Source organism: Vulpes vulpes, chromosome 1 (assembly GCF_048418805.1).
Source record: "Vulpes vulpes isolate BD-2025 chromosome 1, VulVul3, whole genome shotgun sequence".
NCBI classification, from domain to species: domain Eukaryota; kingdom Metazoa; phylum Chordata; class Mammalia; order Carnivora; family Canidae; genus Vulpes; species Vulpes vulpes.
Genome location: NC_132780.1, coordinates 169,175,606 through 169,190,544, shown reverse-complemented (window position 1 = coordinate 169,190,544; position 14,939 = coordinate 169,175,606). Strand labels below are relative to the sequence as shown.

General features: G+C 37.1%; 1 long non-coding RNA gene across 1 annotated transcript in view; it reads right to left on the bottom strand.

Annotated features, from left to right (window-relative positions):
• Nucleotides 1-1,948: 1,948 nt before the first annotated feature.
• Nucleotides 1,949-14,939, bottom strand: part of LOC112926378 (uncharacterized) — a 231,547-nt gene continuing 218,556 nt past the window's right edge. The window contains exon 3 of the long non-coding RNA XR_003236327.2: nt 1,949-2,301. This is a non-coding gene — a long non-coding RNA (uncharacterized lncRNA). The remainder of the gene's footprint in view (nt 2,302-14,939) is intronic.

The following is a 14,939-nucleotide window of genomic DNA, read 5'->3' as shown; positions in this document are numbered from 1 at the left end:
CTCCTATTTCTCCTTTTTATTCTCATGTTTTATTGGTTTTATAATTCTCATAATATCAGGACATAAAACATTTTTACTCTGTTCTGATACCCTATTAGACCTTTGCTTTACTCTTAATTCTGTAGTTAAATGTATTCAGCACTCATAGGCATCCTTTTGTGGTGATGTTTCTAATCATCTCTCAGTTAAGTGAAATTCATTTCAACACAGTTGGGTTCTCACTGCCATCTGATTGGTGAATTGGGTTCCAGATACCATTCCAAGGTGAGCTTTCCAGGACCATGCTTGACTTATAAGAGCTTATGTACAAGGAGTTTATTTGAGAAGTGATACCAGGAAATGGGAATGAGAGACCAGGGAAACTGAATTAGGGAAAGGAGGGAAATCTAATTCATAGGTACATCAACATAAGTTGATGATCCTTAATGAGTGGTCTTTGATCCCATAAGGATATTCTAAGGACTATACTAAATATGTCAGAGCATTGTATCCTTAAGGGACAAAAGGAAGAAGTATTTTTCTATTGACTCCCATCTCTGTTGATTGAGGGCCTTAACCTCCCCTACTTCTTTTTTTTTTTTTAAGATTTTATTTATTTATTCATGAGAGACACAGAAAGAGAGAGAAGCAGAGACACAGGCAGAGGGAAAAGCAGGCTCCATGCAGGGAGCTCTATGTGAGACTCAATCCCCAGACTGTGGGATCACACTCTGAGATGAAGGCAGATGCTCAACCACTGAGCTACCCAAGCGTCCCCCCTCCCCTACTTCCTGATAGAGAATCCATGAGTACTGAGAATGCCTCAACCTTGAGGTACACTGCTTTGTGCACAAAATAAATTGAAATCTGTTTGGAAATATTAGCTACAAATACAGATGGAATCAGAGGCGAGACCAAGTAGGATATGAGGTACAAAAGAGGCATCTGATATAATTTAACTTTCTGAAACTGATTTTTATGTCTTTGACTAGAAAGTTAGGATTATTTAATATCTTTAATCTATTTTAAGTTTTATCTTACTGTTGCTTTGTATTGTTATTTCCAGTTTTATTTTTATAGTCAGAGAATATGGCAGGTAGAATTGTCACTTTTCTTTTTCCTAGAGAGAGAGAGCACCTGCAAATGTGTGAACAAATGCAAGCCAGGGAGGGGCCGGAGAAGGACCAAGAGAATTCTAAGCTGGCTCCACACCCAGTGAGGAGCCTGAGGTGGGGCTCAATCTCATGACACTGAGATCATGACCTGAGCTGAAGTCAAGAGTCAGACACTTAACTGACTAAGCCACCCAGGTGCCCTAGAATTGTCAGTTTTTAAATTTTTATTGAGGTTCTACATGAAGCTTAATATATAATCAAATTTTGTGGATTTTTTTCCATGAATATATGAAAAGAAGGCTTATTCTCTCGTAGAGCACAAATTTCAGTGTATCTTTTCATTAAACTCTTATTTGTTCAAATTCTCCATCTCCTATCTCTTTGTTCTTTTTTTAAGTTTTTTTTTTTTTAATATTTATTAATGAGAAACACACACACACACACACACAGAGGCAGAGATGCAGGCAGAGAGAGATGCAGGCTCCATGCAGGGAGCTTGACGTGGGACTCGATCCCAGGTCTCCAGGATCAGGCACTGGGCTGAAGGCAGCGCTAAACCACTGAGCCACCCAGGCTGCCCCTGTTCTTTTGTTCTAAGAATTAAAAGAGAATGTTTAAGTCTCCCTTTGGGAATGTGGTTTTTGTCAATTTCTTCTTATATATTACTTTAATGTATTTTCATTAAAGTTAATGGCCTCCATTTTGGAGGTTTGGAGGGTGTAATTACCCACAGCTCTCTCCTTTCCAGTTTATAAACTATTGAGAAGATATTCAGAAATCAGATTGGAATGAAATATTAGCTTCATTGCATGCTAAATTGCATTGGAGGATTAAGTTTAGATTTCTAGCCAAAATTGACAACTTACTCACTTTATTTAGTTATAAACAGGGTAGCTAGGACAGGAAAAGGCAGTAGCCCCAAACTTTCTAAGTAGCGGGGTAGGGACAACAATGAAGAAGAGCATCCTAGGGATTGTATTATGAAGTCATGTCTGAATAGCAAACACACTGTTTTACTGTTAATTCTAGTGGCTTGGATGGGGAAGACTGAATTTCTCTGAAGTCACACATTAACGGCATTCTATGTTTCAGGGAGGTTTCCATATGGAACTCACTTATAGTAGGTGGCTCTAAGAGAGCATGCCAAAGGGAGGAGACGACGAATGCACAATGATCCTTTACTGATTTCGCTGATCCAGTGTCATCTCTGTGGAAGGAACATAAGAGAGCTGTAAGGGATACACATCTGGAGGCTTGGGACTTAATTCTGAGAGGTTGGGGAGTTTCTATTTCAAGGGAGGCAGGCACTCAGAGAAGGAAAAAATGGTTTCTTTCTCCTTTGACATTAGTGTGTAATTTTTTGCATCATTAAAATCTCCTTTTTATAATGTAAATCTTATTTAAATTCAATTAATTAACATATAATGTAATATTGGTTTCAGAGGTGGAGGTCAGTGATTCATCAATCTTGTATAATACCCAGTGCTTATTACATCACATGCCCTCCTTAATGTCCATCACCCAGTTATCTCCAACTACCTTCTAACTTAAATTTCATTTTGGTATTGGTATCAAGACCTCCTACTTTGCTTTAATTTGAATTTCTCATTACATCTTTGTCTGTCCCTTGGTTTCTTTTATGCTTTCCATATAATGTTTTTCATAGATTGCTTATAAAGAACATATTGTTGGATTTTTTAAAAAGCCAGTACAGTGTTTTAGCTTTTTACACTTATAGTTATTACTACTGGGTTTTGTTTTACATTTTTCCTCTAATAATAGGATTTCTTGATTTTTTGCTTAGGTTTTTTCTCTCTGTTAATTTGAAAGCCGCTAATCTTGATACTTTTATGTTATTTTAATTTTTTTTACGATTTTATTTATTTATTCATGAGACAGAGAGAGACTGAGAGAGAGAGAGAGAGAGAGAGAGAGAAGCAGAGACACAGGCAGAGGGAGAAGCAGGCTCCGTGCAGGGAGCCTGACATCGGACTCCATCCCGGGTCTCCAGGATCAGGCCCCGGGCCCAAAGCAGCGTTAAACCGCTGAGCCACCCGGGCTGCCCGATGTTACTTTAAAATTAAATATGTATGTATGTACTCATTCTTTCATTTATTTCCCAAATTTTTCTATCAGTGTCAAGAATAAATCTAAACCTTCCTCAGTGTAGAATATAAAAATTAGCATACTTTTTTCATTCCTCCTTTTCCACTTCTTAGTTTTTTGTTGAAACATTATAGGCTCTTAAATTAATTGTTATTATTTTACTTTATCTTCCCTTTCAAGACTTTTGCCTCATATGAATATTAAGTTTAATAACCATATTAGCAATTACTTAGACATTAACAATTTTATTGGTTTTACTGCTTGTTGACTTTTCTGCCTCTGCTTTTCAAATTTTGATTTTTTTTTTTGGTGTCTCATATATTTCCTTAGTAAGGTATTATAAGAACTAGGTTACTTTAAGAATAGTTATTAGGACTGTATTTTCCCTCTCAAATTGAAGTAAACCAGCATTCTCCAAATAATGGCTATCTTTCTGAGTTTGGGAAATATGAAGGTGAACAAAATTTAGCATGCTTCCCTATTACAAGCTTCTCAGAACCTGTACCGCACAATTATATATTATGAATCTTTTAGAGGAGCATGCCTCATTTCCTAAACTTGATACCACTCTAATTCTCTTGGTATTCAGTGTTACAGAGACGAACTATTATTTGAATTCAAATGCCCTCCTCTTGCTAATGTCTTTGCCCAGATCTTACTTCTTCATTACTGAAATTAAATGTCAGCAGGACATGTCTACTGTAGGGCTTTTTTTTTTTTTTTTAAATCTTTTGTGGTACTCTGTATCAGACAAGAGTTCAGTGCATAAGACAGAAACTATACTAGATGTTTTTTAAAAAAAGGATTTAATACCAGGAATAAAGTGCTTATGAAATCAGAACTGGAGGAGCAGGTTTTCGATGGGGCTTCAGGAGCAGACTCCCAGAACACTCCTACTTCTTCTGAGGTAATCAGGAGGCCACCTGACTTCAAGGATGCCTAAATACAGCTCTGATTCAGAGAAGTAAAAGCCAAGATCAGAAAGCTACCATCACTGCAATTGCTGGGACTGGAGCCCAGACTCTGGTTCCTGCTGCCTCTATAGCAGCTAGAGACTGTATACTCCATAGGCTTGGTTGCCAGCAGAAAAAATGCCCCAGGTTGAAGGAAAAAAGCTTCCACCTCATTGCTTCCAGAACCCTGGGTATGAACAAGTATGGGGGATATCATTTTTAGCTTTCTAGTTTTGGAGCTCAGAAAAACCGTGGTTTCCTGATTGGTAGAATCTTGGACTGCTGGTTAGACAAGTCTAATGGAGATCAAATGCCTTCAGCGATTGACCCTGTAATAGGTAAGACTTCAGAAACAATCCTCAGTATTTATTTTCTTTCTCTTAGTCAGAGGCCACTAAGCAATTCTGCTGCTCATGAATATTCTGGACCAAGGCTCACTTAGGTAAACAATCCCATTGACTCCTGCCAGTTCTTCTTTCCTTGTCCTATCTCATAGCACTTTAAACCTGTTCCCAAAACTGTTCTGGTTGTTCTGGTCACCAAAACAATTCTCAAATCCAGGGAAAACAGAAATAAAATTTGCAAGAATAATTGCCCTATTGTTTAAAAGAAACATCCTGAATGATTCTACAATTGAATGACTATTATGTCCTGGCAGAGTTTTCATACACACAGGTCAAGTTCCTTTACTTAATGGGTATAGCACCCAAGCCCTGTCTCCCAGTACTCCTGACCTCGCAAAAGCAGAATCCTATCATCTTGACCAGTTTTTTTTTTTTTTGAACAACCGAAAGATCCATGGGTGTGCTCCTGAACATCCTATATGAGACACTTTAAAGGATACACATTTACTCACAGTTTTCATCACCCCTAAAAGCCATGAGAAAATTCTGTCCTTTCTAGCCAAAAATTCTAACCAAGACAGTGAACATTTTAAGATATCTCCAGAATGATCTTAGAGGAGAGAGACCAAAAGGAAGTACCTCTGATCTCTTTTTGGTGTTAGTTATTTTATCAGATTGCCTTGTTGACATATGGCACAGGTCCAAAGGGAGAGTGGATAAATGATATAAAGCAAAGAGCATTGGCTTATGGAGGGAGCCAGGGGTTGTTAGCTAGCAGAGTATAGACAGGCCCAATCATTTAATTTTTCCCAAGCAGCAAGATGGGGATAATGATACTTGTCCTGCCTACCTTGTAGGGTTAACAGGACAAATGGAGCTGGCTTGTGAAAGTTAGAAGACTCAGTGGTTATGGGGTCATTAGGAACTCAATAGCATCCTCCCCAGGGCCACAGGCTTTGGCCTCAGACAGAGTTTAGTGCATAATACAGAAACCACCATTTCTGTTCAGCAGTAAAGGCCACTGAAGGTAGATGCTTCTGACCTTCAGTTGTACCCAGGCTGTATTTATGTTGCCCAGGCTAGAAACTTTCTCACTCCTCCATTCAGAAGCTCCTATGAGCAGCAAACTCTTCAAGAGCCATTTTCCCGCAAGAGGGGCCTTGGTTCCAGAAGAGAATTCTGAAACACAGAACATTTCCCACTCCATGCTGAGATAGGGCAACCAGACACACGAGTGCTACGATTCCTGCCCAGCCAGTTACTGAGCCATGCTGCAGTGCTGAGAAAACACTGAAAAGTATGTCTTTGGCACTTACCTTAAAATAGCTTCTTACCTAAGCAGAAAAAATCAGAGGAGGAGGGATTTTTTGTGTTAAACTCCTGCCCTGGAGATTTAAAGGAATCTATACTTTCCTGGATCTGTTTTTTTCTAAGAACTATTCAGAAGGGAAATCTAAATGAACATGTAAACCCTTTTAACTCTAGCCTGTGAAGCTCAAAATATGTCCTAGGAGGCCTGAAAGTCCATGTAGTGGTATAACTGAGCCAACGGCTTCCAGCAGCTCCTGCATATCTGCTGCTCTGATGATGCACCTTTAGCTTTGGTGGTAGTTTGAGGAACCTGCTAAGAATGACTCTATTTGCCATAATTCTCAGATTTCCTCAGACTAATGTGTCACATCTAATTAAGATGGTGCAGTATTATCACTTTGCTCTACTAACCACAGCTGTCTCAGCTGAAAAGTGCCAGTTAACCTGGATTGTCCCAAAAGGTGGGGAATATCTTTGCTATGGCTGATGTATCATCTTAGCAGATTTTTTTCCCTTCAATATTTAACCTCGTATCTCTTCAAGTGTTTTAATATTCCAATCAATCAGTAGAAAAAAAAGGATATCGGAAAATTAATTTTCCTACATAATCCTACTCAGTTCCATTGTTTTTTTCCTGCTTTATTATAATGATCACCCTGCTGACCTCACAAGGTTAATGTGAGGCTTAGAAGAGGTGTTATATTTGAATATGCAGAGCAAGCTGGCATGCATGCTACAGTTGTAAGTGCTAAGTGCTAACCTAACCTGTGATCTTTATCGACTGATAGAACTGGACCTGACTCTGAACAAAGGGTATTAAAAACATACGTGGTGTTCTATATGTCTAGCTTTGGTAACAAAATAAAATATTTTAAATATTTTCTTCATTCTTTCTTATTTTCTTTCTTTCTTTCTTATTCTAAATGAATGAGAACTTCATTCTCAATTATTTTATTATGACAATAACTCTGCTACATTACCTTTTATCTGGGATTAACATTCATCCATACTTATTGACTTTTTGTGTCCCTAAAGAGATATTAATCTTTAAGATTCATTCCACTCCTAATACTAGTGATAATAATACAACAATAATAATGCCCAGTGTTTAACATTATCAAGCAATTTGTGAATAATTCTCTGTATATCATGTAAAATGGATAGAGAAATGTAAGAATAAACTACAAAATTAGATTGATAAATAAAAATGGACAAGTGTTCCATATCATCTTTTTCTTTTAATTTTCATATGTTTCAGCCAAACTACTCTGCTTTCTGCTTCTAAATAGCTGATGTTGTCATTTTGCCAATATATAGGATTTCTTAGTTGGCCCTGGGCAAAGAGTTGACAAGGCCTACTCGACATTCAAGTCTACAGATATTTCCCTCGATGTAGCACATTTTCCCAAGACATCAACCTGGATCCCTTTCTCAGTTTCCCATCTCTCAGAATCCAGGATGTCCAACCCTCAATTCGGAAATCATTTCCTTTCAAGAAACTTTCCACAAGGATGGTGACAATTGTTCATAGTAAGCAGAAGCAGCTAGGGCTCAAGGATGATCTGTTTGCTCTACCAGTTGGAAATTTGTATGGGAAAATACCTATGATTCTTGTGAGGAGGGCCAGCCCACACTCTTTTTATAATCTCGAATCCATTTTGGGAATTACAATTAAGTAACACTTTGGCAGAATGCATGCTGAAATAAACCTTGATATTGAATGTACCTCCCATAGATTTCCTTTAGAGGGCACTATTGATTCTCTGAAACCATGGAAACCTGTCTTCATGTTTCCTTGGTAAAGTTGGCCAATTTTGAAATTGTATTGGGTTTCAAATCTACTCGTCTAGAATATTAGTACCATACCCATTATCAAATCTGTACTTTAAATATATTTGTCGATGTATAGAATAATTCAAAAGCTAAACCAGAAAGCTGGTTGCTAGGACAAGTCATCAGTACAACACATGTAATTCTATATTTGAAAACTTCAACTGGTTTATTTGCCTTTGAAAGTCCTTTAAGTGGAATTTCCATTTGTAAATTAAATAATTCAGTCTTTTGTTTAGAAAAACAAATTAGCACCTCTTTAGAAATTAATGTCCCTTTCTAGAAATAGATAATTATCTACATATTTTTGGAAGAAACAATGTATTTTCATTCAGACATTCATTAAGGTCTGGAAATATTCTACTAAAATTCCTTTTTCATGTTTCTTATGTTTCATAGACTCTGCCAATTCAAAGAATTTTGACAGAGTCCCTAGGAGAGAATCTTTTTTCATTCTCTAAAGTGAACAGAAATAGCCATTTACAAGCTGGCTCACTGTAGTTTTTATCTAATTTCAAAATAATGAAAAACTTGAAATATTTCAAAACTCAGGAACATAAATTTTCAGATATAAATACAGCCATAGCAGGGTATGCTTAGCTTTCCTATCATAAGATACTATTTCAACACATATCCCTTGTATAATAATTTCTTACTAAGTTACCAATATTCTAGGATAGTCCCGCAGGTATTTTATAAATAAACTAACAAACGAAGAGGCCATATCTGTACAAAGATAAGAGAAAAAAGCTGATGGATTTTCATCATTTAGTGAATTAAGTATAAATGATCAGACCAGCCTTTAAGACTCTTCACAGAAACTCTTCAGTTTATCTTCCTAACCTCAGCTTCCTCTACCAGTAACCTTGGCTCCCAGCAAATGGCACCATCCACTATTACCTGGACATTTGTGCTTCCCCATCTTCTTCCCTTTACTCATCCAGAGTCTTCCACTTGAAATGCATTTTCCTCCCCAACTGCCCTCTCCAAACCCAATAAACGTCCAATCCATCCATAAGTGGCATTTTGAGTATCGCTAACTCAACTGAGTCCTCTTCAGAAGGGATCTACCACCCCGGGAATTTCCTGGCTATTTGGGTGTAATACCTTTGTGGAATTTATCAATTTTGTTTTGTACTTAAGTGGCTGAGGTGTTTATTTCATCACTCCGTCTGAGTTGCAATTTTTTTTTAAGCTTGTTTTGGGATCTATATCAAGTCTAATGCCCATCAGGTGGTAATGGCTTTCTCCATATTTTTTCAAATGAACTGGGTTAAACCGAGACATTATTGCCATTTGTTTAATAAGGGGGCGTGGAAGGCAGAACTTGGACAGTGTGGGATCAGAGGAGTAAGGATAAATGCCAGAGACATTAAAGGTGAAGTTAAAGACCTTACCAACTGATTGAATGTAGAATGCACTCTGTCACTCTTATGTTCTCTATCCTATTTTATTTTAAATTATTACACTTCTCCGATATAACACAATATACATTACCTCACTAGAACAAAGCTCTATAAAGCTCTGAAACTTTGTTTCAGTTGTCACTATATCCACAGCATGTGGAAGAATCCAAGATATATTTTAGGTGCTCGATATTTGATGGGTGAATAGACTAATAAGGATACAAAGGTGACAGCAAATTATCCTACTAGAAGAACAGCAGCAGCATCAACAGATTAGGAGAAAGAGAAGTAATAAGTTTGGAGAAATATGATGATTTCAACTTAGCTAAAGGTACATACATGGAAATCTAAGTAGAGATGCTGAGGAAGCAACTGAAAATTGTTATTGGAATTTGGGAAGAAAGTCAGACTCAGATATATAGATTTGGGGCTTATGACATAGCTGCGACTGTTGAAGCCCATGAGATTACATGGTGTTGTGAAGGGGAAAACGTAGGGAGGTCTGCCCTGGCTATGTCACCGGGAAGCACCTCTGCTGAGGGCCAGAGCTAAGAGCCCAAACATGAGTGGCAAGTGGTCATACAATAAGAAGGAGACCAGGGATATACTAAGTGGTCTTTTCTTGACTAATCTCTTTGCTATATTTGACATCATAGAATTTTTCTTCCCATGTAGTCTGACATTCTTTACTGTTCCATCCTTGCTACCCCATACTAAATGCTGTAGATTTTTATCTTTTGAATTTATTCTACCTTCCTTTCACCTACCATTATAGTCGTAGTTCAGAAACATCAATATCTTTATCCAAATTCTTTAATACTCTCCTTACCAGTCCACCAGCTTCTGGACACCTGTATGCTTATTCCATCCTTCACCATTTCACAGAAATGATTTTTCTAAAATATAAATCTGATCATGCTAAACGGCTCAATTTTTCTGCAGCTACCCATGATCCATGTCATATTGTCCAAATCTTTAATTGGCTTCAGCCTTCTTGAACAACTTTATTTCTTGCCTTTCCCTTACTTTCTCTACCATCCCCCAGCCACACCAAGCCACCTACAGTTCCCTGATTGCACCACACTATTCCATGTGCCTTAGACATTTTCCAGTTGACAAACCCTTACATTTTTCTAAAAATAGTCCAAGAATTATCTCTTTTTGAAGTTCCACCAACTCCTAGATTTAGATGCTTAACCCTTTCACATGCCCCCACTATGGCTTTCAGCTGTTGTTTCACAGGCTGACTTCCCACTGGCCTTTATTAGCTTCCTTGAGGGGAAGGGCTGAACTCTTTTAATGTTTGTTTTCTTAGAATTTATGCTAGTGTGTGGCATGTGGCAGGTGCATGCTAAATTTTGATCAGATAAACTGATGAAAAGGAGGAGAAAATTTCAAGGAGGAAGAGTGTGGTGATCAGAGAAGTTGGAGCCCATCAATGACATTTGGTTTCATTTACAGAGAAATGGCTCAGAGAGTAGATTTGGTAGAGTGGTTAGGCAGAAGCAAGATGACCAAGTTGAGGCAATAAAGAGAGACTGTGTTTTCAATAACTGTGGTTGGGAAGCTAAGCTAAGGTTTGGGGAAGCTCTGATTTTTTAATTTAAATTTAATTTATATTTAATTTTTAGTTTATTATTTTGAGTAAAGAAAAATGAGCATAAGTAAGTGACCCAATAAAAAGGGAGCTGTTGATAATTTAAGAACAAAGATAAAGTAACAGGGAAAAGTTCCATAGGGAGGAAGAAGAGATGGACTCAAAGGCACATGGTGAAGTAGGCACATTGTGATGATCTAACCAGTATCTAGTAGTACCCTTTCTTGCAGTAACTACCCTTAATTTCAAGTATCTCTTCCCAAGTCCAAGCCCACCAGATGACAAACTCCAGGAAGCTCTATTCCCATTGTACTTTATGTGAAAGGCGTAGAACACAGTTCCAGAATAGAAATCCGTATGAATTGTGCAATTGGATAATGCTGCCTGGGTACCCCACGTTCTATATGCAATGGAGAAAAATTAAACTCCACCCTATTTCTAGAAATAGAGAATTGGGTTCAAGCTTAAAATAACATGAACTTATCACCCGACCTTAGTTATGGGTTTAGGAAAGGCATTTCATCCAATTTAGACCAGTGAGATATGAAAGGGATTTTTTTTTCAGACTTTTGAAAATGAAGCTTCTATGCTCTTCTGAGTGAAGTTTTAGAACCAATTCTTGTTCTATGCTGGGATGTACAAAATGAAGTACATGGCCCTAAAACTACTGCAGCCATCTTGCAATCCTGAAGAGCCCTAACCTTAAGGTGAGGTTGATATTAGTAAGGGCAGAGAAGAGAGCACAGAATTCAGTTCTTCATGGCACTGCTGAGCTGCTGAAGTCTGTCCTCCCTCTGTACTTTGCTGCAAGAACAAGTAATTCCTCTTTATTGTTTTAAGCCCATAGATACAAAAGGAGCTATGACAGCCTAAGAAAAAGAATACATGACACCTGGGTGGCTTAGTGGTTGAGCATCTGCCTTTGGCTCAGGTCATGATCCCGGAGTCCTGGGATCGAGTCCCATGCGGGCTCCCCTCAGGGAGCCTGCTTCTCCCTCTGCCTATGTCTCTGCTTCTCTCTTTCTTTCTCTCTCTCTCTTGCTCTCTCTCTCATTAATAAATAAAATATTTTTTAAAAAAAAGAAAAAAATAAGGAAAAGAATACATACCCCTCTTCCTCTGAGACCAGAAGGTGAAGATACAGAGAAATGAGAAAGTAGAGAAATGTGAAGTTTTTTGGATGAACATCTATTTGTGTGTTTTCTGAGCAGACAATACATTTATGACTCTATGCTCTTGGTTTCACATATCCTCACAACAGTTTTATGAGAACCATCATCATCATTTTATATGAATAAACTGAGGCTGTAAGAAATTAAGTGATTGAATGTATTACTTGGCAGTAAGTAGCAGAATTCAGTTGAGTAGCATGTGAATCCAGGTAGAGAGGCTTCCAGATCCCATAGCTCTAAGTTAGGTTGCAGCAATTTTCCCAGGAAAGCAAGGAGCATGTTGAGTGGGGGTATAGCAGTGTCTGAGAAGTGCAGGAAAAAAATCAGGGAGTCAATTTGAGATAAATGAAAAAAATCAACGAGGAAGAGAGAGGCTCTGGAAATAACAAACATGTGTTTCATAGATTATCTTGAACAGCATAACAAGGAAAAATTGTAAACTGCCCCTTAATGGTGCATCAATCTATCTTTGTATTCAAAAATATTGAACAGAGGAAGACTTGAGTGTTGCCAAATTGAGTTAAACTTCCTCACCTTGTAGGTATGTGTTCTAAAGTCCAGGGAGGCCACTATGTTATAATAATAATGCCTAGAGTCTCTGATATTGACAACTGACCCATTCTCCCAGGAGTTTTCCCCCTGCCCCCATCCATGATTTTTCTGGAAGCTACATTCAAAATAAATGAGCCAGACATGGGTGGTATTTACAGAGATAAATAGGAAGAGATCTAACCCATTACTCTGTTTATAGACTCTCAGCTTGTCACTGATATGTAAACACTAATTGATACTAGCTACTTCATTCTTTTACTACATTTTAATCCCCCCTTTAGTTTTTGCCTCCACTTTTTTGCCTTTATATTCTTTCTACTGAGCTCAGTGGTGGGAAATGCACTAGAACACCAATGTAGAAAATGCAGGGTTGAATCCTCCTCAGCCACTGACTGTGCCTATAGGTAGGTTGTTTGTTCTGCTTATCTAAGTTGGAGTAAATGAGTGAAAAGAAGTGACCAATGAAATGCCATACCATAAAGTCCTCTGGGAAAAAGCAGATATGAGACATTGGAGATGGTAATATGACTTCTAGTCCTTGCCCTCAAAGATGTTTTCAGAGATGAATAAAGGTAGAGAAGGCTTACTTATCAATATGGGGAGGGAAAAAACTGAATATAGGAAATATATTGTGGGATAGAGTCAAGGTCAAAATGAGTTTGTAGACATGGATACACAGTAAAACAAATGAGACATGGCTTAGTAAGGATTAATAGAAAGGCTAGAAGCTGAATCAGATATTGTTATAGCTGTAGAGATCCTGCTTTGGATTCAAAGAATTAATAGAATGAATTCAAATTGGGAAGATGGCCTTTAATAGTTGCTCATGTAGAAATTCTCTGAAAAAGTTTTAGTTGACTTCACATTGGTACAAACTATGGCCTTTGTTGGATAGACATTGAAGGAACAAACAAGTCCAATGGATGCTGGCTGGCCTGATCACACTGGGAACATGGATATATTCTGGATGACCCATCTTGAGAAGGATGCTAACAACTCAACATAGGGAGGAGTCAGGAAATCACAAAGAAAGGTTGAAAAAACTAGGGATGTTATGCTGAAAGAAAAGAGAAGTGAGTAAGAATTGAGAATTAAGTCTTTAAATAGCCAAAGAATGAATTATCTAGTGAATTAATGTATGACTGAATTAAATGATCTCAAAGGCACTTGAGCTCTAAGATTTAATGATTTATGATCTTACAAATCATGTCTAGTTCATGCAGAGAGATCCACTGCTAATCTGGCCTAAATAGCCTTTCTGTGTTTTCTATGCATATTTATATGGATTATTTATTCATATTCTACATATTTTTTCTTAATCAAATAAGGACTACTCTGTTTATACTGATTTTGATTGATTTTTTTCACTTAACATACAGAAAACATTTTTCTATGTCATTTTATGACCTTTTAGAGATTATATAATATTTTATGTTCCATAATCATACAGCCAAAAAAAAAAAATCATACAGCCAGCCCATTTTCAGACATTTCCATTATCTTCAATTACTTAATAATTATAAGTGACCATGTAACAAACCTTATACCTTTCTTCAGCAAAAACACTCATCTTTAAGGAGAAAATATTTCATGACTACATCAAACAAATAAAAAATCAAGCCAAATAAGAGAAAATAACTTACTCCTGATGTGTTAAGAGCATCTAATTTTCCTTATAATTTTACTTTGGCTGGAAACATTTTGAAGCAGGAATTCTGGCTTTTAAATGTTCTATGCAGCAGGGAACACACTATTCATTTGATATGTCCGCCCCCCCCCCCCATTTATAAAATTGTCTCCTTCATGTTAAAATTGCCTCAGGATACAAGTACAAAATATAAAACATTTAATTAAAATATATAAAGCAGAATACTAGTATGGTAGCATAATCAATGTTAATGACAATATGAAAATATAACAGTCACTTTTGAAGATGTAGGAGGAAACTCTATGTTAGTTTTTAAAATATAGGATATGAAGTATTTCAAATTGCAGGTCAACATAATAAATTAGAGTACCACACATGACCACAGTAGATACAAATTGCATTATTTTAAAATAATGCTGTTTACTTTCCCTATTTATTTCATTTCACAATTCTGAGATAAGCACTGAAAGAAAAATACTTAATTCAAGAGAGTTTTTGGCCTCAAGATCAAAAAAGCAGATGTGGGTAGGTACAGGCACATTGAAAAGGTTTCCCTTTGCAAATAATGATTGTTTTGTGAATTCAAGTCTTTTTACTTTTGTGCTATATGATTTAGTTAGACAAGTGCTTGTGGAAAATATTTTATTTGCAAATAAAGCCCTTTACCACAGAACTCACTTTGTAGGCATAAGCCCCAAATTGGTCCCAACCTGCTTTTTCCAAAGAATTTTTTAAAATTTTAAGATAGGCAACCCTTACAAAAATCCCTAAAGATGATTAATGTGAGCTATGACTCAAAATGGCAAAAATCTCCAGGAATAAAACCTCTACTCATTATCTGAGAAGGCTTCTTTGGCTAAGTTTTCACTGACGGAAAAAGGTTGGCAAGGAAAAGAATGTCAAGTAAAACAAAAAACATGAGAGAG